Raw genomic sequence first — 26,893 nt, 5'->3', positions numbered from 1 at the left:
TTCTGGCACACAAGATAGGAAATCACATTTTTTAAAAAGCAACAGTGATGAATCCTCAAAATCAGCAGACAGGGAGAGGGGGAAAGATCTTAGGCAGAGCTAGAAGCTCCAAGTTCGGCCCCCCACTCTCTGCACCCAAGCCAAAGGCAATACCTTTCCTTCCCACATTAGGAAGTGTCAGAGCTCCTCTGGAATCCTGCACTGTGCTTGGATTCCGTCTTGCCACACATTTTTAAGTTTGCAGCTAGAAGGATCCCTAAAGGCAGAGTTTTCTCCTTCTCCACGCTGCTCCCCTCCCTAGCCTCTTTACAGCACTGCTTTCTTGTTCTTCCTGTGTCTACCCAATGAAATTGAAAATTTCATCACCAGTGTCAGAAAATTAAACCCCAGGGAACAGAGCAATAGCTAAGAGCATCCCTTCCCTGGCAAACAGCCAATCCTTGAATATAACTTTGCAAACCCTCTCTGGTTTTCACAGGTTTGAAAGGATGAAAAATAGAGTCATTTCAAAGCATGCTTTATGACTGCTAAAATATTTCTGATTGCACTTCATCTGTGCAATTAATTAAAAAAAATCAATTTGGAGATGAGCTTCATAAAAGAAGGAAGGGACATGACCTAGCTCAGTTACATATTTCTCAAGAAGAGAACGGCGGTGCACGAAGAAAAGATGCTTCATCCCGTGGCTGGGGGTCTGAAGAAATGTTTGATAGACCATTGTAATAACATCTCTCTTCACAATGCAAACACCAGCAACACAATTAAGCAGCTCTGGGCTCTGTGCCTGCACCTTTCTCTCTCTTTCTAGAAATGCACAGGGTTGACTCTTATTAATTTAGTTATAAAAGCATTTTCTTTTGAAATGTATCAATACCCTGGGAGACAAAGCAGAACTCCGCTCCTCACACTAATCTTAACTAGACAACCGACGTCCAAGTATAATTAACAGTCAACTACAAATCCGATCAGACCCAAGCAAAGCATGCAGCCTTTTGAATTTAGAGTCTCCCACATCATGGGAACCCTTGAATGCCTGTTCTTCCGTGTGCTTGTTCCAATTCAGTTTCCTCGGCAGACAATAGGACAAAGCTACATTTAGCTCAGGCTGCTAACACCAGCGGACAGATGTGTAAGACTGAGGTTTACTCACCAAGCTCCCGTAAATCCATCTTTCTCAACTACAAACAGTGCTTCTAAGCTGCTGTTTCCACAAAACGACTTAGAGTCGTCCCCCAGAAGAACAATGTGCCGGAATACCAGACGGTTCCTGAATAAGCGTGTTCATGAAACAGGTTTCCAGTTGAGCCATGTGAACAGAGACCAGCCGCACACCTTTGAATGGTATACACTCCAAGTCCAGAAGAATAAGCATGTAGCTTTGCTTATGTTTATGGAGCTGGAGCCCAGGGGTGCTCCGATTGGCAGGAGTCGTGGAAAGATCAGCCAATCAAAGGGAGCCTCCATTCCAGGGAAACTCCTGCTCATTTATTTAGCATCTTCAGAGATCATCGGCTTTTCTAGGAGAGCTTTTCTCTTATAGTATCACAAGAGAAAAACAATAACTTCATTTCTATTTTGGTGCCTTCTGCTCTTTCATCGATTAAACATATAGCTCCCCTTCTCGGTACTTCTCAATATCCCCTACTTTTTCCTATAAAGAACTAAAAATAAATACAAGAAAGAAGAAGAAGGAGGAGAAAAAGAAAGAGCTGGTGATGGGCTGGAGATAGTTCATATTCATCAGCCTCCACCTTTTTGGGAGAAGGAGGGGGAGTGCCTGGGCTCAATAATTACTGATTCTGTTGCCATAGAAACAGACTGGCTGCAGCGAGTTGGATTCGTGTAGAACATCTGCTGCCAGACCCATAATCAACTGCAATCTCATCTCTTCCCCTCTCTCTACTTTTATTTGATTGTGAGTTTGCTTTCTCCCACCTTCTCTTCGCATACAGTTTTTGTCCAGAAATGTCACGTAACTGCCCCACGTTGCACAATGCACGCACACACCAGGGGTGCTCACACACCCAGGCGTGCTCCTGTGCCACAGTGCATCCCAGCAGGGGTCCCCAGGGAGGATCCATACTCTGATTCCTACTCAGGGTGTAAACAAACATAAACAGACTCCACCTCTAATTAAAATTCACTGTAACTTTGAACCTCAACAATTAGTGGGGGATCTTCTCAAATAGTTGTTGTCCAACATTCCTGAAAGCCCCCAGATAAAAGTTTGCAATGGTATTTCTCAGAGGGCACTGCTGTTCCTAGTAAATGAAGCAATCAAGCAAGGGGCTTGTCGAAGATTTTGTAAACACAGTTTTTGGGCCCAGTTCTTTTCTGCATTAGCACCTCACCAAGGCACCCTCGAACACTGGGGATCTCCCTGGATTTTCTCTGCTCATTTTCATCCCCTCCACCTCCTCCCCTGCTGGCTCCAAATTCCTGTAGTGGCATGACCAGAATTAATGTCACTGACTCTGAATGTGCTGCTATCTTTTTCCTTAGCAGCAGGGGCCGCCACTGAGCAGCAAAAGGCTGCGCGTCCTGGTCAGACTGGGAGGGGGATCAGAGGGAGGCAACCTCACAGGGGGTCTGTGGAAGCCCTCAGTTCTACAGAGACTGGAGCAAAATGCTAAGCGTCAACAAAAGCTAGGGTCTGGCTTAAGTGAAAGAGAAAGGGATTATTCTCTGCTCCATTGTCATCAGCCTTAGCATCAAGACAAGCTCAAGGAGAACCTTCTGTCCCTTCTCAAGGAGAACCGTCTGCAAGCCTGGGAGCTTCAGCGCATTAAGGACACAGCCCAGCCTTCAGGGAACGCTGAGGCTCACTCTTTGCACGCCTCTGGTTCTTGAAGTCAAGGCAAACTATCTGTTTAACACACATACGCTGTACAAAATTCGACAGTAGCCTTGGGCCTCCTTTCTTCCTAAACAAAGCTCAGTCCAAATCCCATATCCATCCATCTACAAATACTCAGCTCTAACCTTGATGCTGGATTTTCTCTTTCGAGAATCTGAATCTTGGTTTGCCCCTTTGTTTCTTTATGCCACTATGAGCTCAGGAAGGAATTCTCATCCAGGTTCTGCCTCCCATGCACCTGTCTCCAACACTGGCAATTTTTCTCAGCTCAGCCCAGACAACCTCCACCCTCCAGTTCAGGTTTTCTCTACCACCTTTCTGGAACGTCGCCTCTAACCTGTCCTACCTAAGTCTCCTCTGCCATACGGACATCCGTCCACCCTTTGCAGTGTCGCTCTCTTGAGACTGTCCATATCTCCACTCTTTGTATGCAGAAATATGTCATTCCAACTATTTCTTCCCTCAACCAAACTCTAATAATTTTTTCGACAAGTATTTATATGTGTCTATATGCTAGGCACTTGTGCTAGTGATAGAACAAATTGACGTGGTTTCTGCCTTACACCCTGTAGACTCTAGTAAAAGAGGCAAAAATATTAAGTATGATGTAACTATGATATTGGGTATAAAAACAGAGCTATGAACTAAATATGCTATGAGCACAATTGAGAGATTTAACTTAGTCAATGACATCAGGAAAAGCATCTCAGAGGGAGTGACATTCAAGTCAAGATCTAAAGGAAAAGGAAAAGTTAAAGAACTGAAAATGTGGGGCAGAGGACCTCAGACATGAGGCGTAACACATGCTTGTTCTAGGCTTGTGCGAGGAGGCAGCATGGCATCTTTGAAAATTCTAAAGAAGCCAAATGCGGCTGATTACAGTGAGAACGATGGGGAGAATGGCATGAGACCAGCAGGCTCCTAGAGACCAGGCTAAGGAGTTGGTTTTCATACTATGAGCAATGTCAATCCATTGCAGTACTACATGAAATAACTCCCTGCCCCCAACACATCACCATAACTCAATATATTACTCAGTTGATCCCAATGATAAAGTAACAGGATAAAAATCTGATTGAAACAATCTATTCCAAGACATCCATAATTTGTTGGACTGATCTGGCTAACATTTCCTGAGCAATTTAATAGTCCAGGTAGCATTCTAAGCACTTTATCTGGATTAACCAATTGAATCCTCTTGAAAACCTTATGAGATATTATTATTTTACTTAATATACAGATGAGGAAATTGAGGCATAAGAAAGTTAAATAACTTGACTGAGGTGGGATTTGAACCAAGGGATTCTAGATCCAGTTTTTCTAAGTGTGACCCACAGGGATCACCTATATTAGAATCATTTGGTGTATACATTAAAATGCAGATTCCTGGGGTCCTATTGCATACTTCCTAAAGCGGAATCTCAGGGTAGGTAGAGTCAGGAATATTTTCCCAAGCACTCCAGGGGATTCTTATCCATACCACAGTGTAAGAATCACTGTTAAGAGGTGCTTGCCTAAGAAGGACTAACCGTAAATTAATCTTTAATGTACAAAGTGTAGAAGGGCATTTTTTGAGAATGGGAGGGCCTCACTATTCCAAACCATCACCAAAGACTCATCTACATCAGAATAAGGTCACTTTCTTTTGAATGAATGCAAATTCCTGTTGCTTCATGCACAACCCAAGGTTAAAGTGGAAGGTGGGAAGTAGCATAGTCTGGGGGTCGGCAGGTATCCTAGTGAGCAGGTTTATGAAGAGAGAATATGCAAGTTCTTAAACACCATATGTGCTAGATAGTTAGAGATGCTATTAGATCTGTCAGCAATAAGGTAGATAGATCATGTATTAAATAAATACTATCATTGACACTATGTGAAATGCCATACACTTTCTTTAGGTAATTTTCTTCATAGAAAACTCATTTTTTTTTTTATTTCTTGTTCACTTAGGGGGTTCAAGGTCCCCTTTTAATTTTTTTTATTTTTGAAAACTCATTTTTAATACAAAGTTGCAAAGTAGACAGAATTTTCTTTTTTAGCCTTCAATCTAATCCATCTCACTCCTTCCCCTCCCCTCTATCTATTCTATTCAAACACTAGCAAGTAAGCCCTTTGGTTCACCTAGCTAACCATGGTTCTAGTTCTGGAAAATAAGCAGCTTCATCTATATTTCCAGAGGGGCCACTTCATACAAAATAGCTATAGCATCTTTGAAGAAACTTCCAAAGAGTTTTTCCATGGAACTTTGCCCAGTAGTTTTGTTACTGAGATCACAGACTGGGTGGTCTGTTTAATTAAGTTGGCCTTTGGCCTTACTGGTTATTTTTCCTGTTCTAGAATGTGCAATGAAAAGAGCATATACAAGCTTACAGAACTGCCGATGAATCTCAGAAATGAAAGCCTAGATTCTATTGGCATGATATTTGGACTACTGCTTGTCGAGCTCCTAGGAACTGGCACAAAGCTGTTCTGCAACCACCTAATGGACTTGTACGCCACAGGCTCAAAATATATGATGTGCAGCATATCACTGAGCTTCTGAACACATTGAGGTTACGTGCTGTCCACAGACAGGAGGAGAAAACCACAGCATCAAACACTTAGAAAATTCAGGGGGGAAAAATCACTTCTGGGCATCTGAATAAAAGTCAGAAGAAATTGCATTTCAGCCACACATCACAAGCTGCACTCGTTGCTCTGCTCTGGGTAGGCACTTCCGATACCATTTATTTTGCATTTTCTTGGGGCAGATTCAATCTAATAAAATTGTATTCCTTCCCATAAATATGATTTATTCAATGTATTATTACTAAATCTGATGTAATTCCTATACCTTTGTAATACCTTTTAAATAAGTTCACAAATCAAAAATAATTCTGGTAGGTGATATGCATGAATTTTTGGATCAGACAACACAGTGACTATTGTAGAATGCTTTCTAAACTGCTTGTCCAAATTTTCCTTAGTCTACGTGCAGGCCTTAACTGAAATAAGCACCTTTTATACTAAGCATTTAAAAGGGGGTGAAGGGAATCCATTTACTCAGCCCAGAGAGGGGGCACTAATAGCCAATGCGTCCGTTTTCTAAGCCCTGGTCCCCAACTGGTTGCTTCCACAATTTGGGCATCCATTTCACCAGGGTGCCTGTCCACTGCTGGCAATGAATGAGAGGGTGATGGTCCCTATAGCTCATGACACGGCTGGCTATGTGGAGCCCATCTTTGTTTCCTTGATTCATTCTTATGAAGGGGGAAGGATCATTAAGGTCCAATTGAGCCTCAAGGAAATTCCAGACAAGCAGGCGGTGTATTGCAGCAGGCTCACCTCCAACCATGGCTTAGCTTTCTTAAAGCGCTCCGCCATACTCACACGTGTGCAAGCACACACACACACTGACATCACTTTCGTAACAGCAACGAGCCAAGCACAGACTGGGGCAGACCGTATCCCCCAAGGGTATGAGGTCAGAAGTGGGGACTCTGCCCTACTGGGTCAGTTCAACTGCTTTATTCCATTCAAAAGACATTAGAGGGACATTTGATTTGTGTTGATCAGTATATAGTTATCTCTGATGGTTGTTTTACATGGTGCATTTTTAAAACCAAAACACATGCAAAACCTCAAGTAAACATGGTCAAAGTAAGTTTTATAAATCTTTTTATTCCCAAGAGGAGATAACCACTAATAACCCATAGAAATATGCCCATACACAGAGAGTTGCATCTCTTTTCCTCACTCTCACAGACAGACGATCCTGAGAAGAACATACAAAGCCTGCTACACTGTCACGTTCCCTTTAGGTCCCAGGGTGCTGAGCTGTCTGCAACAAGCCTGGAAGTCTGTAGGAGTGTGGGAGAATTCACAGCAAATGCAGATGCAGTTCTCACCATGGTCAGTGCCATAAAAGTCCCCATTTTTGAATGGACACACTAAGGCCCAAGACATTTAAGTAATATGTCTACAGTTGCCATCTAATAAGTGAGGGACTCAGATTCACACCCAGGAGCTATCTGGGGAGCACCAAGAGCAGTGCTCCACATCATAGCCGCAGAGCACCTGGAGCACGTGGCTGGAGCAGGAGGGTTGTTCTCATAGCCTCCTAGGCTAAGTTATGAAATATGAGTCAATATAACAAAGTTTTTCCCCTGGACTTTGCTATTTTTGTATTACCTACAAAAACGCGTAAAATACAAGCAACACCTACAAACACCAGATCCATAAAATGCACACCCATCTACAAACAGATCTCCAACTCATGCATTTATACCTGCCTCCTCCAAAGCACCAACTTCTAATGGATAGCCATGATTTGCATTCATAGGGTTGGAGAGTCAAGGTCTGCAAGTCCGGGGGCATGACAGACTTGACCAAATGGAATGGGCTGACCTGAGAAAGCACAAGGGGGCCAGAAGAGCAAGGGCCAATATGGTGCATCTCTGATAATTCTGAATACCTTCGAAGGGATAGTTGGTGAAATTCTGAAAGCTTATCATCCTGCCAATTTGAATTTTCCAAATATACCATGGAGATGCATTCCAGAATTGCAGGCTGATAAAAAATCATGCCAGAAGGAAAAATGAAAATGCCAAAATTCTCAGCTCAGTCTTGCCAAGCGCGTCCACTGGCAATATGGTGACAAAAAGCAACTGGGCCAATGGTAGGATATTCTTTAGATGGTGTAAAATGGGAAACAGCTTCTCCACCATTAGGAAAAGGGAAGCTTCTGGGCTGTCATCACATCCTTCTTGGTTTTCAGATCTAAAGAATAAGTAAATCTCTCTTACTTCTGAAACACATCAATTTCATATGCAAATAACTCCACCTTTCAAGAAAAAATTAGTTTCTGATATTCTCATCAGAGGACTCATTCCATTGCAGTTTGTAGAGATTGAATCCACGGCTCACCATATTTTATCAAATAAGTAAACATTTGGTGCCATTACACTCTCTGTGCTTTCTGCTCACAGATGCACATGTACTTTGTCAGACCAAAAGGCCAGCAGATAATCTATGCATCCTGGTCTCCTGTTAGAACAGAAATTACACTGTAACAGAACAGGGTGAGCCAGGGGTGAGGAGAAGGGTGGAGGGTTTTCTGAGCCAGAGAAACCAACAAGGTCAAGAAGACAAGTAGACTCACCTTACCTAGGCAAGGGAGGAAGAAGAGGAAGATGCTAGAGATTTGGGCAGTCAGTTCCAGGGAGGGCATGTTCTGAGATGTGGAAGGGGGTAGGCAGAACAGAGAGGCTTAAAGGGGAATCTAAGAGGCCTGCCCAGGGCCAGATATGGAACCACAAGGTGAGGGCACCCACAGGGCCAAGGGGTCACCATATGCAATTCTAGGGTGAGTTCTGTTTAAACCTAGGTACTTTTATTTTGTCCCTTGGTAAGGAAGTTGGCTTTATCGGAAGCCAGCCCACATCACAACTACCTGCCCAGAGTTTCAATGAGTATCAGTAACAACCCATCACCTCTCTAGGAAAACCAACGCAAGAGTGTGCCTGGTCATGGCAAACCAGCACTGCCATCACAAGGACAGGCCTGTTCCTAAACCCAATCCCTCAATGTCAACAGCTTGTAAGAGCCAGATCCCTTCAAACTGTTCTCTATCTATTTCCAATTAAAGGAAGCTTTGAAATGTGAACCATAACCCCTAGGCAAATGATATTTGACAGGTTATTCCCAACTCTCACAAAGAACGAGCTCTGTAACCTAATTTGTGCAGAAATTAAATTTAGACAAAGATATAATTTTATTTCCCAGTACTTGCCCACATCTGTAAGCCACTAATAGTAGAAAGGAGTTAATCTGATAATATAAGTAAAAATTGGTCCTGAAGGGCAATATCTAACCCATCTATACGCAGTGCAAAAATGTACCCTGGCCCCCATCAAGGCATCCCAAGGCAAATATGAAACATGGTTTCCATAATGCATTGTCTACATTTCTCTCGGCATAGTGAGAAGCATGAGAGTTGTGAAGCAAGTATAATCACATACATTGAATGTGAATGAATAAGTGCTCTTGCTTATGTTTTGTGGGAATCTGTAGTGTGTTATCTCAGCTGTTCTAAACACACATGGAAAAAATATATTTCACAAAAAAGTCCTGATTTGGAAGTAAGGAACTGGTGTCCACTCATTCTAGTAACATTAAGGAAGTGTCTATACTAATGTGCCTTAACCTGCTGCCTCGTGTTTCTTTCAAGTCTTGAGAAACCAAGAATATAGTCTTAATATCTTGAAAGTAAAAAAATGTTACATTTATTAAATTTTCATTTCATGTATTTTATTATATTTCATGTCTTTTCCCAGAAGATTCTGCTCTGCTTACCTGGTGAACTTCTATTCATATGTCAAAGCATCCCTAAGTAAAATTCTCCCTCTATGAATTAGTTCCATACAATTTATGCGCTTTTGTTATTGCACATGTCATGTTATTATACAGTTATTTCTTTCCAGAGCTATCTCCAATACTGGGAACCCACTAAAGCCGTATTTCTTAATACAGCACCGGGAATACCATCTCTAGGTGTTTCTGATACCTTGGTCAAGAAGACAAAATCCTATTGCAAACCTTTAAGCTTAGGGAAATTATGAAAGCCTTCTGAGTACTTCTCTGTGGTTCTCCCCAGCACCATGGATAAAGTCATAAGATGAGGATATCTGAAGACATCTCGGTGACTCATCCCCTGTTGTCTCCCATTCCTTCCTCCTCCCACTCCTGCAATCCCGGACTGAGAGGGAGCAGGGTGCTCTGGAAAGCACTCCTGAATGCCTGCTCCCTTTGGAAACCCACTTGATAAGCAGCCCAGGTGCAGGTCCAGCTCTGCCTGCGATCTGGCTTATTGTTTCAGGGATGTCACATCTGCTCAGAACCTCCTTCCAGGTAACGAGACTTTCTCGAATCAAGCCTCAGAGGGCTTTTGATCCTAGTACCAATCAACTTCAGGCTAAGATGCCAGGCACTGGCCGAGCTGGCACGGCTGGCCTGAACCCATACTTTATTTCAAGGAAGAATAAACAAACTCAGATTGAATTTATAACATGGGGTGTCAAGATCAAGGAATTCCCTTGACTGGTATCACTGATCAGACCACACCTGGAGCTTGGTGACATAGTTTAAGTTTTTTTTTTTTTAATACGATTGTAAGAGCAAACATGTTAGGCAGAGAAAGCGTGAACATTAAAAACATAAAAGAAAAGAAAAAATCATAATTTTTTCTGCATAACACTATGCAGCAGAAGTCATTGCTAACATCATTCAACCCTTCTTAGTTTGTGTTTTTACTTAGCTGAGATATAATTTTGCATCCTGATCTACACACATTTAACATAATACAAAAAGTGCTTTCTGACGTTTAGATACTATTCAAAAATACCATTCAGAATGATTGAAAAAATTCTAACATATAAATAAATTTATCCATAAATTAATTTATCATAACTCCATTTTCAAATAGCTATTTTCAATTTTTCGTTCTTATAAAGAACAATGAAATGAACATCTACATGCATACCTTTGTTTTTCCCCCTTGAATACCTGTGATTCCAAATAGCTACATTGTCTTGAATGGCTCAATAAATGAGATCAATTGATCATGAATTTTCCAACAGGAACTGCATTTCAACGAGTTTCTTAAAATTCTACTGAAATTTCAAGGTTTCTACCAGCAAAGTGGCAGTAAGGAACCATTAAATGTCATCATGGATACCAATTCTTCCTCTCCTTTTTGCAGAAAGAACTACAGGTCTTTTGCCCCAGGTAATCAACCTTACAAACAGCTAGAGGCTAGGTCTGCCCAGCTGAGGCCACAGCATGGTTTGGGAAGTGAAGTGTTCGCCAGCATCTCAGCCCTGGCCTCTGAGCAGGAGCCCAGGCCAGCAGGAAAAATCAATTGGCTTTTGTCAGGCAGTAAATACCACCAAAAACACATCTAAAGGTGTTATTAAGACAAAAAAAAAATCCTTTTCCTTTTTTCCTGGAAATGCCTTTTTTCTTCTGGTCTTAAAAGAAATTGCTACTTTGAAGAATCACTTTCTCCTTGTCATATTTTAGCCATGCAATGAATGCCCTTCACTTATGGACTCAATTTTTTCCACAGCTTGCAAAGTTTGTTCTAGAGTGTGCTTTTTCCTTTTAAAACGTTATCAGCTTATTTACAAAAAAGAAAGATTAGCTACTTTTTTTTCATCACTGTCAGGATAAAAGTTCAGTTCAGATAACTTGCTAAGCCTATATATATATCTGGCAGGCACCCTGGGGTAGAAAGGTGAGTAAGAATTCGTTCCAGTTCTCAGGAGTAGAGTCAAGAAAGAGAGAGAGTAGATAACTACCTATAACCTGAGACCATGGTCCTCTGTGCCTTGCAGCATGGCCTCAAGGTGGCCATGGGTGGGACCTCGTGGTGGCAGGGGCCCATCTGAAGCAAAGATGATTGGCTCAGAAGTTTCCAAAACCAGGGTATGGCTCAGTGTGTTAAGTGCTACAAGAGAGGGGAAAAAGATAGCGAACTTAAGAGGGAGAGATTACCCCTGGACCCATGGAAGAGGTCTGCAGGGACCACAGCTGGGCCCTGAAGGACAGAAAGGGTTGCTGGGGGAACATGGTCAAGGAGAGAGATCTGGAAGTGCAAGGCATCCTCAGGGAGCGGATCTATATGATTAATTATGGGCCAGGAGGGGGGGGGGTGCGTTTCTGAGTGTAATAGGCACGCGGTTAGGAAAAGTGGTTTGGGACAGAATTCGGAGCTTTGCTGTCATGCTGAAAGAAGAGGAAGCCAGAGGTTTTTGAGGACAAATGTCTTATGAGAAGAACTGTATTCTAGAAAGGTAGCTCTGGCAGCTGAGGGGAAGAGAACTTATGGGTGTGCCAAGTCCAGACTCATGGAGAACAATGAGAAGACAAACACGCAGTCTAGGTAAGAGATGTTGGAGGCGCCAGGGCAGGATATAGAACCAATTGAGTCCCTCAGTGAAGGGCATTCATGGCGTTGCTAAGATATGACAAGGAGAAAGAGTGATTCTTCTGAGTGGCAGTTTCTTTTAAGACCAGGCCACACCACTGCAGGGCAGAGGGCAGCGGGACTTGGGGCTCTATCAGCGAGAACAGGGAAAGAAGCCAGAGCTCACTCCCAGATGTCACATCCGGGAGACAGGTGGCTTGCCATGCCACTCCTAGAGTTAGAGAGGACAGAAGAAGCAGTGGCTTAGAGAGCTCTGACCATAAAGAGACATGCTGAGTTTGAGGTGTCTGTGGGCGGCCAACATGATGGGGCTCAGGAGACCATAAGGGTGGACTTCTGTCTGCCTTAGGTGACAGTGCCAGGCAAGAGCATGTGCGTGGGAGAGGCGGTGGCAGGAGTGGGAAGGGGAGAGGGCCCTGGGCAATGCTGAAGCTTAGGGGGTCAGTGCTGTGAGAATCCAGGCTTGGAGAGGATCCCAGAAATCGGGGCAGGTGGGGAGGGACACACGAGACAATGCTTCATAATGGCGGGACAGGAAGAACGGCGACAGTCAGGAGGTGACCTCGATCTAAATGAAGCAGCTGCAGCAGGTGGATGTGGGTGAACACCAGGGCCACACTGGGGTGAGGACCAGGGAAGGAGAGGTGGCGTTCTCTCCGGGAAAGTCGGCAGTGTGGAGACAGACAGAGATTGGATGGGAACTTGAAAGAGGAACAGGGCTGAAGAATATTGTTTGAGGACAGAAACGATTTGGGTCTGTTTTTAGGCTTGAAGAGAAGGGATGGGGGTGGGAGAGGATGCAAATAGGCAGGAAGGTGTAAGGGATAAAAGATTTATTTTTATAAATTTTTTGATGTCTGTCTTTTTCATCAGAGCAGGGATTCATAACAATGAGACTTCTTTCCAGTCTTAAATTTAGAACAACTCAACAGCTCCTCTCAATTCCCATTTGGCTCTTAGAAATCCTGTCTGTGGCTAAAGAGGTTTTAAAGTATCCAAAATATATATGAATGCATTTTAGAGTCATATTTCTCTTCTTGAGGTTAATTGCATTTTTAGTTACCTGTTAATTTTTTTTCTAAAAAATATCACTAGTAATGAATAATGGTTATTATTTTATTTCTTCCATATATACACATGTGTCTATGTATACACAGTGTGCCATTTGTATATATATCTCGTGTGCGTTGTATATACACCTTGCTTGCAAGTTATGTGCATGTTCCCTTCCAAAGCCACAGTGACATAGTTTCCAAGAAGAAGAGAGTGGCCCGCAGGACCAAGTGCTGCAAAGAAGGCAAATGAGATTGTTCGTCAGAGGTCATTCCTGGCTTTGACAAAACCAGTGGCTGACCAATTACTGACATTGTAACCCAGTGCTTTTTAGTGTCATATTTCTCATCTTCTGCTTTGTTGTATTTTTAGCGAGGGCAGAAGACGGGTTGCAGTGGACCGGTCTGTGCAAATGAGAGGCAACTGGGGCAACTATTTAGGGAACCTGGCTTTGAGGGGGGCCAGGAGCGAACCACCGGGGGTTGAGACAGTCATTTATTTGTTCTTTAAAATGTGGGAGATCTGTGTGCATTTACATGCTGGTGAGAAGACAGCATCCTAGAGGAAGAGATCACTGCCGTAAGGATTGGAGGTGATGCCGATGGCGTCCCAGGGCAGAGAAGGGACAGAATCGAAAGCACCAAAGAATGTCTCCAAGGACACAGCCTTGCGCAGGAGGGTGGGTGGGGGGGCAGGGAAGGGGGTGAGTGTAGAGGCAGGAGAAAAGCCCAGGGTCATACGTTTGGTGGCAGGCAGTGCTGGACTAGAATCTATGCCCCCTAGTCTGGAGCACCCTGGGACCACTCCTGTCATTTCCTCATGGGGATGGCCCCAGTGCTTTACATTTATCAAGATGAGCCATACAGAACCACTGCTTTCGTGACTCAGAAATGGTCGCATATTGGCCATTTCATGTGGTTCTGCCTAATACTGGTTCATTTAACCTTCAAAACAACTAGACTAAGATCCATATTTTTCAGATGAAGAGTCAGAGAAGCAGGGTGGGGTAATTAATTCAACTGCCCAAGATCCACCCAGCAAGGAAGTGCCCCAGCTAGGGTTTGAGTCCTGCTGCGTGGGCTCTTGACTGACAGGCCTTATTGCAGTTTATTTATTTATTTATTGAGACAGAGTCTCGCTTTGTTGCCCAGGCTAGCGTGAGTGCCGTGGTGTCAGCCTGGCTCACAGCAACCTCAAACTCCTGGGCTCAAGCAATCCTGCTGCCTCAGCCTCCCGAGTAGCTGGGACTACAGGCATGCACCACCATACCCGGCTAATTTTTTCTATATATATTAGTTTGGCCAATTAATTTCTTTCTATTTATAGTAGAGACGGGGTCTTGCTCTTGCTCAGGCTGGTTTCGAACTCCTGACCTCAAGCAATCCACCCACCTCAGCCTCCCAGAGTGCTAGGATTACAGGCATGAGCCACCACGCCCGGCCCCTTATTGCAATTTATTGGGGTGAGTTAAATGATCACAGAACAAGGGTAACAAACAAGGGTGCATGAGAGAGAACCAGGTACTGGGAATAACATGCAAGAAGACTGCATCAGCAAACAGTAAATGTTGACAGGCCACTATCTCTGATTCCACATAACATACAACAATTATCAGATTGACCCACTTGAAATTGCAGTTTTTGTCAAACAAAAACAATGAAATATTGGCAATTTCCTATGGTTCTGTCTAATCTTTCTGTGTTGGGGGGGGTGGGGAACACAGGCTGCCAATTCTGTCCTAAAGCAAGAGAGTTTTTATAACTTGAAAATGTAATGAATATAAAACTCTAGTAAACTGTATCCAAAAAACATTGGTATCTTCTACTCACAGTCTTTTTTTTTTTCCTGGTACATGCACAAGCCAATTCTTATCTGTCTGAATCCCTGACTGACCCGTGTCTGCTTAGCCGAGGGTTGGAAGAAACATCCAGGCTCGCCGAGTGCCAAGACTGCAATGAAACAGGCCTAAGCGGCTTTTTCTAACACACTTGAAGGCAAAAGCACGTATTTTATGTACATATTTGTATCGTGATAAATGCATTTTAATAGGAACAGCCCCTCTGCAGGATGCCCAGTCCTTACCCTTTTCTGCTTCTGCTTTAAAAACAGAGTGGCCAGGGAGCTTTCGGGCAGAATGGCATGCTCTGTGATTCACAAAATGGAAATCTGGCATTCTATGCCAATGACATTTTCTTCTGTGGCAGCTCAAGCGGCAAAAAGCCATATGCCACACACCTCTGATCCAGCCATGCCACACAGATGAATATGTGAGAGAGAGAAATAAGGAGAATGAGACCAGAAGAGTTCTGGGGAGTTGACTGCCTCCAGCACTTAAAAGACAATCACTGTGACAAGAACTGAGTCTACCGACTCTATGACACTCTTGGAAGAACAAATTTTTTTTTTTTTCCTAATTTAAGAGAGCTTCAAGAGGTAAAGGTAAAACACAAAAGATAATCTTTGTGAATGACATGACATGCTCACGTTTGTGATTTAGCATGCTGCTACACAGCACACGTTTCTTGAGTGTGTTTTTGTAGGTACCAGTCACCTAAATGGGGTGGAAGGCGGCAGCCCCGTCTGTCCTGTGCACGAGAAGGACTGTCAGCATCCATCCTGGGAAAGGGTAGGTGCCTTTATTGATGTTATTTTCCCCACTGACCTAGAAACAAGACTAGTGGGAAATAGCTCCCGAATGGCCAGGGTATGTGGGTTAAGCATGCCTTAGAGTGACATGATAAATGCATGAAGGTAAAAAAGAAAACAGAGGATTTTCTTTGTTTTTGTTTTCGATTTTAACAAGGAGGGCCAACCAAACTCCTTGGAAAAGAGAAATTCAGTTTCCTTTGCAACAGTTCAATGTCTCTGAGGCTTTCCATTCATCTTATATAAAGCTACATGGGTGGAAAAAGAATAACCACAGCCATTTTTTATTAAAAAAACAAACAAACAGAAAAATCATTGTATAACCTCCTCAAAGTATTGACATCTGAAGAAGAGATTTTGATGGACAGGACTGAAAGTGTTTCTCAATAAGGCCTTATTGGCATTTGGGGGAAGAATTCCTATTCTGTAGAACTGCAAAATACTTAATATCTATGGCCCCCATGAATTGAACAACTGTTTCGATCTCATATTAAAATGGTGTGAATTAATTCAGCTTATTGGCAAGGTGGACTATTTTAAATGATAAGTGAATTAAACATTTCTGGCCATTCATTCATTCAACATTCAACCCAAAGTAACTGAGTAGACACTACTTTAAAAGCATGTGGAGGATATTAAGACATAAAAGCTATAGTTCTTGCTTCCAATGATATTGACTTAATTTAGAAAGACAGATTTATAAATAATTAACTGCTATAGAGCTGGAAGATATTTTCCAAAAGAAATTGTGAAATCCATGCTGTGGGGGCAGAGGTGCAAGCTTTCATTCTGAATGAAAGAGAGATGGTAACCATCTCACTAAGGTGATGCTTGTGCAAAATTCTAAAGGATAAGTAGAATTTTAACAGGCAGATGGGGAAAGACATTTCTGGCAGAGGGAATGAGGATGAGCTAATGCCTAAAATATGAAAGCATTATCATAAAATACAAAAAGTGGTGGGCAGTTCAGGATATGTAGGTGGAACCTAGGGGCAGGGGCAGGGTGAAGATATGGGGATAAGGCAGGAAAAAATATTTTAGGTTAATTGAGGAGAAATCTGAACATTTTGCTAACCATGAAGCTTTATGAGTCAGGTAATGGACAGACACAGAGGGAATGAAAGCAAGAATGATATGGTCAGATCCGTGTAAGATGAAATTGAAGAGTGGGAAAATTTCAAAGCTGGGAGGTAAGTTAGTGCAACAGCTGGTGTCTTAGTCAGCTATTGCCACACTAGTGCTGTGTAACAAACAACCCCGCCAGCTAAGAAGTTATTCTCATATTCACAGGTCTATAGGTCAGCTGAGGTGGCTGTTCGAAGCTGTGATTCTGTGGGCTGACTGGGGAAAATGTATTCTATGTCTCATTTTGAGAGTTATGGCAAAGGGGCAGTAGCCACCCAGGGTGTGCAGTTCTCATGACAACGGCAGAAGTGCAAGAGCCCAGCTGAACCATGCAAGCAACCATCAAGCCTCTGTTCGCTTCACACCCATGCACATCTCAATGGTCCAAACAAGTCACTTGGCCAAACCAAAAGTCAAAAGGTGGAGGAAATACACTTTGCCCACCATGAGGTCATGGCAAGGATGTGGAGGTATACCTATCATGGAGCACTGAAGAATTGTGACCAGCCATTCAATCTACCACAATTGGAGTGAAGGAAGAGGAAGATAATGAACCAAAGCAATGATGAAAAAGCAAGGGACCGTGTAGGTAGTGAGTTTGGCCACTGATTGGTTTCACAAAGAGGGACTATTCTGTAAATTTCCAAATAGAAACACATTAGACTGCAAGCTCTGTGACAAGGGGAAACATCCTGTCTTGTTCATCTCTGTATCCCCAGTGCCTATCATAAGCACCGTGTTACAGATACAAATAAATAAATACTTGTTGGAAGAACAGATAGCATTTAAAGTATAGGTTGGATAGTAACCCTATTACCAAGATGTGGAACGCTGATTGTCCACGCTGTCTGGACGACGGCTGTCAGATAGTCACCCTGAGTACTTTCTCAGTCCTAAGCATGGTGCTAGATACTGAGAATACAGGAGAAGCAAGGCTCTGCTCTCAGGACTCCTGATTATTCAACAGATGATTGTGGTTCGCTGTGATAGGTTCCAGGGTCTGGGTATTCACAGGGACAGAGCAAGGGGAGCATTTCAGGGGCATCTGAGTGAGTTGTTGCAAAAGTGATAGCTGCAGGCTTGAGAACTTTCCTAAAGAAGGTTGGCCCAACTGGAACAATGGTGTCTGCATCCCCTACCTGCTTAAATGACTTCCTCCCACATACTTTCCCTGAGCGCCTACTATTATTTTCAGTTTGACCAGAACAGCAGGAAAACACATAGAAACAACAAAAGAAAGGGGAGAGAAAAGAGGAAAGAAGAAGAAAGCAGCATTTTGGAATTCTCATCTCTCAAATTCAAGCTTTAATGTTCATGTTTCTTCCTATAACAATTCCCACAAAAGGCCTGGAGAATCTGCTGTCAAAGTCAGCCTTCCTTTGAAACCCTCTGCTGGCTTCTCAACCTCTGTCCCTGCTTCTCACCAGTTTGACTCAGTGGCTTGGCTCCATACCTGGCGATCAGGCAGGCAGGCCAGGGCTGCGCAAGGCAGGCCCGTGTTCTAGCTCCTATTTGGTAAAATGCAGGCAGAGAATCTTAACTGTAATTCACTGTTGCTCGGATATAAAAACAAGGTATTGAGAAGCCTGCACAAGCCTATAAGCAATGTAAATTAAAGTTTGAATATGCATATGTAATAATTTAATAACTAAATACATATTTTAACTCCTGACCCTCTAGGTTTGGCATTTTTGTAGAGGATATTTGGAAATCTCGCTTGTCTGAAGTCTTTGCAAACGGCATCCAATCCTACGCTGCTATTTTGACTCTTGTCTCATCTTAGCTAGGCCCCTCTTTGCCCTCAATCCTCCACCCCGCACAACATCTGGTATCCTCAGTTCCCAATAGAGAGCATCTATACGACAGCACCTATCTGCTCTTCTGTCCTGCCTTAGGAGGCATATCCCGTTCTAGAAGTGTGTTCTCAACCTCCCATGTAACATAATTTACTTTGCAACTACAAGATAAATATTTTCTTATAAATCAATGAGGACTTATATTTCATGAGAGATTTCCACTTAATAGTGCCCTTCTTAGCTATCCAACTCTGATTCCTATCTCCCCTTTAATTTAAAATGCCTAAATCTCATTATGCATTACTTAAAATGTGGGTAATTTCCTTTTAATTGGACATATACTAATAAAATGGTTTCTGTGTCATTATCAAATCCTTCCTATAATCCACAATGGAATCTGGAATTCAGGTCATAGAAAGCACTTAACAACTCATACAGAACCCCAAAGTGTAGTTAATAAAAGGGAAAGAAGTTTCAGAAGTCGCTAAATAGAGTTAAGAAAAACAGTTAACTAAGAGAGTCATCGTCATTCTCGTGTTCAGGGATAGTCTGAAATTGAACCAAGAGATTGATATATCTCACGGCTGCACATGTTATAAATGCAAAGACATACTGGCTCCAGAAAGACTTTAGAAATGCGAACTCTATACAAGATCTTGAACACAAAGGAACACCCAAGAAATACATTTACTATTGTCAGGCTTATCCAAAGTTATTTGTGAGCCTCATTCATGGTCAATATCATTTTCATAAATGTTCCAGTTATAGAAAATGTCCATAAAGCAAAATACATTAGCAATGTCTTCCAGCCAAAGGTGGCAGTTAACCTTTAAACAGATTTTAAACAGTTTAACCATTTTTGTGGAAATTACATGAACAGGGTCAACAAAAATCTAATTCTTCTTGTACGACTCAGGACTCTCTCAGGCTCCACCTTTATAAGGAGATGCATCTGGGGCTGTAAATGGGGATGGGGGAGGGGCAGGGCACACTGGCACAGCCCCAGGAGAGTCCCTACAAATGGGCCACTCAATGGTCATCTCTACATTTTGCATACAAGTTGCATGGACCTCGTGCAGCTGGAGCCACCATGTGGCCCAACGAGATGGCCATTCTATTAGGTTAGGTTTGCCATCAGCATTACCAGGAGGCTCCTGTTCCTTTTCAGAGACATTTGGAATCCCGTGTCACCCTGTCTTCTCCCAGCTGTGTAACACTGTGGACTGGTGCTGGCTCCAGGCCAGCACTGAGCCAAGCGGTTCGTCTGCCTGACACCGTAAGGGTGCAGAGCCACCTCAGCAGTGGGTCATTTTCCCATCCCCATCTACAGACGGAGGAATCTGAAGCCGACAGGGGTGAGTCCCTTGCACAAGGTCATCCAGCTGGACTGGAGGTCCTGGGGGCTCTTTGATCACTGCTGTCCCCATTGTGGAGTCACCTGAAGTGCAGTTGTGCGTGGGCAGACTGGAGAGGAGTGACCCTCTACCCCACATTGGGAAACTTCTCACTCAGGAATTTGTCCACACGGTGATCAAAATCCTTCTTGTGGCCAAGCCAGAGCTCCCTGGATCCCCATAGAGAGGTATGAGACAATCTGTATTTACAGATATTTCAACAAAGTATTCTGGGAAACCGAAGCAGCTCAATTATACAGCAGGACCCAGTGCAAACTACTGCCAGTTGAGTTGTCTATTGAGACTAGCACCTCCTATTTGTATAGGGCAATTTGCAAAGCAAATCCTTGAGGCCTAATCCTCACAGGGATTGGGAAATACTATTGTTGTTATTATTATTGCCACTACCAGTTTACAGATGAAAAGGGACTTGGAGGTTAAGGACACTCTCAAGGTCACATTGCTGGTGAGGGGCCAACCCGACTGCCAGCAGATCCTTCTGCCAACTCTCTGTCTTGGATCTCATCTCTACACCAGGCATGAGGGTCGTGGGGGGTGTATCATCCCTGGGAGGCAAACACTGCTTCTTGGAGGAGCAAAAAAATCACACTAGCTTCATGTATAAACCCCAGATATACATACATTACATAAACTGATATACAATGTATCTGTAATTACAATTTCAGGGGGAGGGTGATTAGGGGTAAAAAGTCTAAAAAAGCTCGTTGGGGGGCTAATAATGCAACAGGGAGTGAGAAGTACTGCTCTGCACCTCCGCTGCCTCCCTGGGTGGCCAGGCCCATGTTACCTGTTACTGATAACGTTTCTCTTTATAAAGTATACACACCAGGCTCTATTTAAACAAATACTTGCTGAAAAAAAATGAGTGAGCCAAATCACTTTCTCAGTCTTTCTGCTGTCTCTAGACAGCATAATTGATAGTGAGGACTGCAGGGGACATACTGTGATTGCTGTCCAACAGAAAGTGGCAAATTCCATGAAAAAAGGATAACCCTGCCTTATATGAATAGCTTAAAAATAGACACACATGAAACCATCTGCTGCCTATCCAATGGGAAACATCAAAGGAAAACATAAATCTATTCACATAGCGCATTTGCTTCTGGAAGAGGTTCGACTGCCTGCGTGGCAAACCCAAAGACCTTTGTGAAACATGAGAAGAAGCCTTTTGCAGAAATACTTGTTAATGGCCTAGACAGCTGAAAAATGGATAACCTCATTGTATGACATTAGGGCTCTTTAAAAGACTTCTCCTCTACTCAAATATTCATGTTTCAATTAAAACGTACACCTACTTTATTAGCCACACCAGGCCCAGTTCAGATCAATAACAGTAGCACTAGATGGAATTCTAATGAAGATAAACAACTCTGAGTCCTCCCAGCTTCCCCTGGGCACAGACTCACAAAGCTTCCTTTCACAGCTGGCTCCAAGATATTTTACAGTCACCTGCCTCATGCAAATGAGGAGACTCATGTTTATTCATGAGGAGAGTTACAGACCACCTTTCATTCCCTAGGCCAGCTCAGCTAACCAACAGAGCGCCTTCTGCACCACTATGAAGTTGAGCTGGCCCAGGAAAGGGACTCCTGAATATATAATTGTCCCCTGAAAAGCATGCACAGAAAGTCAGTACACTGCAAACAGTTGGAGCAATGAACATATTTCCCTTTTTTATTCATGTGTTTGCTGCCTTTAAGGTTTCAAACACAATCCCTTTCCTATATACCACACTATAATCCACTAGATGTGACTTTCTGGTGGTTATTTCCTATGCAAAATCTCCCAGAGGCTTTCTTGGGATGTTTCCTTCTGCCCTGCTCTCCAATTCTCCCTAATTGAGATTTTTCTCCCATTGACTCGGATGAAGCTCACAGCCTGGCCAGGGGCAGCTGCAGCTTTGTTTAATGGGCCTGGGTTCTCCCCATACACAGTCTCTGCTATTTTAAGGGACGGTTTCTCATCTGCAAGCCTGAGACTCTAACCTCCGCTATGTGTGCTTAGCTTATGCTGCTGGATAAAGTTTCAAAATAGTACTTTTACTCTAGACTGACTGCATTTTTCAAATCATTAGTTTCTTCCATTTTGGTAATTTGAAAGCTTGGAAAAGTCATATGATCTTGGTTTATAACACCAATTTTCATAGCATCCAAAGTAACATCAATGCTATGAACAAATATTCTGGTGGCATTTAAAAGGGCTCAGCAATCACTGGAGAGGTCTGGGCAACTAGGTAACTGTTAGGGAGGCCTTAGTTTCCACCAGCCATAAAGTATATGAGAATCATGGGACATGCTGATTTTTGGGCTACTACCCTGTGTCTTACACGAGGTATCTAATAAAACTGGAAGAAGACACTTCTGAAATCCATAAAATGTTCAGCTCAGAGCCTATTTTCGCCAGTTAAATGGGTTATTAATACAGTTCAGAACTTAATGTGGGATTCATAGACAGGTTTACTTTTCATTTTATTTCCTTTTTTTTAACATAATGGCCAAAAAAGAATCCTTTTTTTTTTCTGAAAAGGGCAATTTTTCTCATTTTTTCATAGACAGGATTTATCTTATTAAATACAAAAAGAACACTTTACAACTACATATGACATTTCTACTTCCTCAAAGCACTTTTACATTAATTACTTCAACTTAATATCACACTGCCGTAAGAGAGGGCAATGGTATCCTTTTAAAAATCATAATTTTTAAATTTTCAGGCATAATTTTTAAATTTTCAGGCATAGAACTCTTGAGTAGCAGAACCAGGAGCAGAATCTGGGACATAAAGACCAACAGACTCCTTCATCTACACCTACAGTTTACAGGAGCTGGTGACAAGAGTCACATGTGTCAACTCATGGGGATGCCATCGACACAAATCACCTTGAATGATCAAATAGGCCTTAATGAAAATATTCGTTCATTTGTTCCCTCCAATGATTTAATTAGTCTGCGGTGCAACTGGGTACTGGGATAATAGGGTTTTCGAAAGCCCCCAGGTGATTCTAACGTACAGCCAAGGTTGAGAAACACTGCTACACACAAATATATATATTTATTGGAAGTGCATAGCCTAGTTAGAATTTTTGAAGTGGACCAGTTTAGCCACACATATTTTAAAGGAGATCCCATACCTGAAATATCCGAATCAACTGCATTCTCTTTCTTACCCTGCTCAAGAATGGGGGCTTCAGTGAAATGATTATGGGGCCATTTGTGTGCCGAGGTATCCAGCTGCAGTTTAGCTCTTCCCTAATGCCCATAAAAATGAATAATGCATGCTCTAAAATATTGGTAATAAAAGACAAAAACATAGAATACAAACTCAATGGCCTGAATCAATGAATTATTCTGCAGACTGCTATATTGAGAAACTGAAAGAAAGTACTTTTCAAAGCATAAATATTTTAATCACTCTCCAATTGTACTTCTCTTATATAAATAAAAAGCATTCCATCTGCTGCTTCCCAAGCCCGGAAGAGCAGGAGACAGCTGCTTTTCCAAACACTCTCTTCCAGCAGTGGCATTAACCACCACGCACTAGATATCTACAAACTGGTGTCCCAAGCAAGGCAGGTTGCAGAAGCTATTCCTGCCTCTGATAGAATCTAGTGTAGTTTGTTGAACAAATCAAAATTTTGAATTGAGAGGCACTGCTTCTCTAGCGAGGAGCTGAAGAAGGCAGATAGCTGGGCCCTGCTCACAGAGCCCTGGGTCACAGGTTGATGATTAAATTTTGCCTTCCATGCTCTGTTCAAAGTGGCAACAGCCTGAGACGGTGTTCAAGAAAGTACAAAAGAAATTATGTCTCATGTTGGGCTCTTTCAAGATATTTCTGAATTTGATTTGGACAGTCTTAGGGAAGAAGAAAAAACATGAAATCTACCAGTAACTCAAAGCCCATATTTGTCCCTAAATTCAATCTCCTTTGCTACCAACTTAATAACAAGAAGAAAAGTGAACTGATTTCACTTTCACTTCTTTTCTCTTCTACAATTTATTATCAGGTAAAGCAGAACAGTGGCTGATCAGCAGGCATCAGGGAAAAAAAAAATCAGAAACACAGTCTTCAAAATGAACTTAGAGGCTCTCACACTGGGGCCTTCTTTTTTTTAAAGAACAAAACGGGGACATAAAAGAAAAGGGACATAATTGTATCTATATTTCAGCAGCCACCAGCAGAACTCTGTGACTGCTATTATATCTATTAGTAAAAAGAAAAACTAACAAAAGGTTCATATTTCATTAGTTTAAATTGATATACACACCTAAAAATCTATTATAACAAAAATAAATTATATATCGTCATAGGCAGTATAAAGGCCCCCCTGCCTAACGGTGTCTATGTTCCAATCCCCAGAACCTATAAATATGTTACCTTAGATGGCAAAGGGGAATTTAGGTTGCAGGTGGAATTAAGGTTGTTATCAGCTGACTTTAAGATAAGCAGATTATCCTGGATTATCCAGGTGGCCCAGTGTAATCACGAGGGTCCTGAAGAGTGGAAAGGGAGGCGAGGAGGGATCAGGGGGAAGGGATGGGATGTGGAAGGACTCAAGCTGCCCTTGCTGGCTTTGAAGATGGACAAAGAGGGCACGTACCAAGGAATGCAGGTGGCCTTTAGAAGCCGGAACAGGCAAGGCAAGGGAACAAATTCTCCCTAGAGCCTCTGGAAGGGAACCCTGCTCTGCTGCCACCTTGATTTTAGACCAGTGAGACTCATCTTTGGCTTCTGAGCTATGGAACTGCCTCTCAGGCTGCGAGCTGCCTGCCCTCAGCCATAAACTGCCATCCCTATGCGGCAGCAGAGGTGTGACCCCAATCATTAGTGTGTGATCTACAGACCATGCAAAAAGATGGCACTAAGGCCACAATAAGGAACGGTGCCCCAAACCTGGCTTTTAGATCTTGCTGAAGACAGTTTTTGCAGCCACATAATTATGAGAAAAGTTCCAGAGTGCCACTTTGGCAGGGTCTGCTGTCACCTGGGAGGACCTTAACCCTGGACAGGCAGGATATCATCGCCACCAACCTGAGCACACAGCTGTGATAAACCAGAGGGACCCAGGAGCCGTGGTCACCTCACTCCACCAGCCTTGCCCACCTCCTCCCGCCCACGGCCTCTGACCTCCTGTGCCACCATTGCATTCTTGGCGCTTCACGGCATAAACCGAAACTTCCATAGGATTTAAGTGTTTGAGTGCTCATCCTCTAAGTCAGTCCTCCGCAAAACTTTGATAATATTTTCTAAACACCTTATCCGCGCACAGAGCAACAACAATAATACCTGCAAAATTATCATTTACGAAAATTCAGATTTCTGTAATTCAGGAAAAGCAGCATGCATGAAATCTCTCAGTAAGCAGATGACCTGATGCCAAAACCCACAACAGCCATGGAGGTCTCTCTCCCCTAGAGGAACAGGTTTCCTCAACACGGAAAGCAGAGGACCGATGGCTTTCACACTGCAGTGCAAGAGCTGAAATGATCCAGGGCAAAGTGGCCTTAGCCAATTTCAAAGACTACGATTTAACTCTTTTTCTTTTCTTGGCTTGATTGAACAAAGGCCTCCCCGCTCTTTCTTCCCTCTTTCCCAGGGATGATTTGCACCTGAATTGCAAACTCTCTCTCATAATCAAGTGAAGTGCACTTACGAGGTGCAGTTACAATCATGAGGAAATTAATAGGCTTCTTTTCTCCAATTTCCTTCTTGAATCCCGCCTGTCCTTGGGCAGAGGGGCTCATATACACGGCAGTTCTAGATTGCAGCTTCCAGAGCAGGCCTCTCTGTGGAGGGGCAGTGCTGGGGCCTAATTCACTGAATTTCACGATGGCCAAGATGCAAAGACTGCCTTGATGACAGATGAAGTGGTGTCCGTCTGCTGTGAGGGCGGGTGAGCTCCCTGTGCGGGGAGGGAGGCAGTCAGGGTTCCAACCTGACTGTCCCCCTTTCTCTGGCTTGTTTTCTTTTCAACCAGCACTGGTTCAAGATGTCACAAATGAGAAATATGACGGAAAAGAAGGAAGAGACGTAAATTCAGAGAGAAGGTGACGGGGAGGCAAAGACCAACGAGAATACTAAGAACAGTTGAAATGAGATATTAAGTCATGCACCAAGCATGAGCCCACACAGGCCCGGCAGCACGACAGTGAGCCACCCTCTTAGACTCCCACACGCAGGCATGTCCCTGGTGCCAGGCAGGTGAGCATGGGAGATGGTGCCAACCACACCCAGAGCCACGCACGGTAGTAAATTAAAAGTATTAAAGGCTGAATGCCATCAGTTCTTATTGTCAATCATGCCTTTATCGATAAAGGATAAGGAGTTTGCTTATCTCTAAAAGCATGGACACCACTTCTGTTTCCTTTGAGTTGGCCAACACTCTTCTCTTCCCCCAACATCCACACGTAAATAGATGAGAGAAAATTACGCTTTTAAAAGAAATTATAATACAGAAAACCACAGGACACCTCAGTTCAAAGGATCAAATGCTTACTACAAATCAAGAAATGCTACATATAAGCTTAATTACTCAATTATCTAAAAGAGATCTTTCATTTCAATAAAAAATCTTTTCGACACAGCACAGGGGTAGATTATCTCAACACGTCTATAATCCACAGAAACCACTAGACTGGCCAGGGCAGTCTTCCTGGTCTCGTGTGCTCCATGCCCGTCTCCTGCACAGGTGGGAGGAAGCCACCTGCCCTGGGAGATCCTGTAATACTGACGAGGCATCCCAAACTAATGCCATGAAAGGAAAAAGTTCACCTTGACGATATTTGCTGAGAAAGGGTCTCTGCCAGTGGCTCCAGCTTAGATGAATGGAGCAAAGCTGCTCCAAGCTTTTCCCCAGAGCGGAAGGCCATCCCCAGCGCACAGCTTCGTGTCCACACAGGGATGTCTGTCTTTCTCCACTCTCAAATCAACCTTCAGTGGCGGTCGTTCTCATTCCTCCACCTTGCCAACCGCCACAGCTGAGGGACCACGCAACAGACCCCTCTGATGACAGCAGACCCCTCTAGCCCAGATCCACCTT

At 43.1% G+C, this 26,893-nt stretch overlaps 1 protein-coding gene across 7 annotated transcripts in view; it reads right to left on the bottom strand.

Annotated features, from left to right (window-relative positions):
- ELMO1 (engulfment and cell motility 1) overlaps window positions 1-26,893 on the bottom strand; it is a 504,832-nt gene that overhangs the window by 118,620 nt on the left and 359,319 nt on the right. The window contains exon 1 of one of the 7 annotated variants that reach the window (XM_012777579.3): window positions 1,151-26,889. The exons of the other annotated variants lie outside the window; for them this stretch is intronic. The gene's annotated coding sequence lies outside the window, so the exon portion shown is untranslated. Of the gene's footprint in view, window positions 1-1,150; window positions 26,890-26,893 lie in introns of those variants that run through there. 7 annotated transcript variants of the gene reach the window in all.

Source organism: Microcebus murinus, chromosome 9 (genome assembly GCF_040939455.1).
Source record: "Microcebus murinus isolate Inina chromosome 9, M.murinus_Inina_mat1.0, whole genome shotgun sequence".
Lineage (NCBI taxonomy): Eukaryota > Metazoa > Chordata > Mammalia > Primates > Cheirogaleidae > Microcebus > Microcebus murinus.
This window is presented reverse-complemented; position numbering and strand designations above follow the sequence as displayed.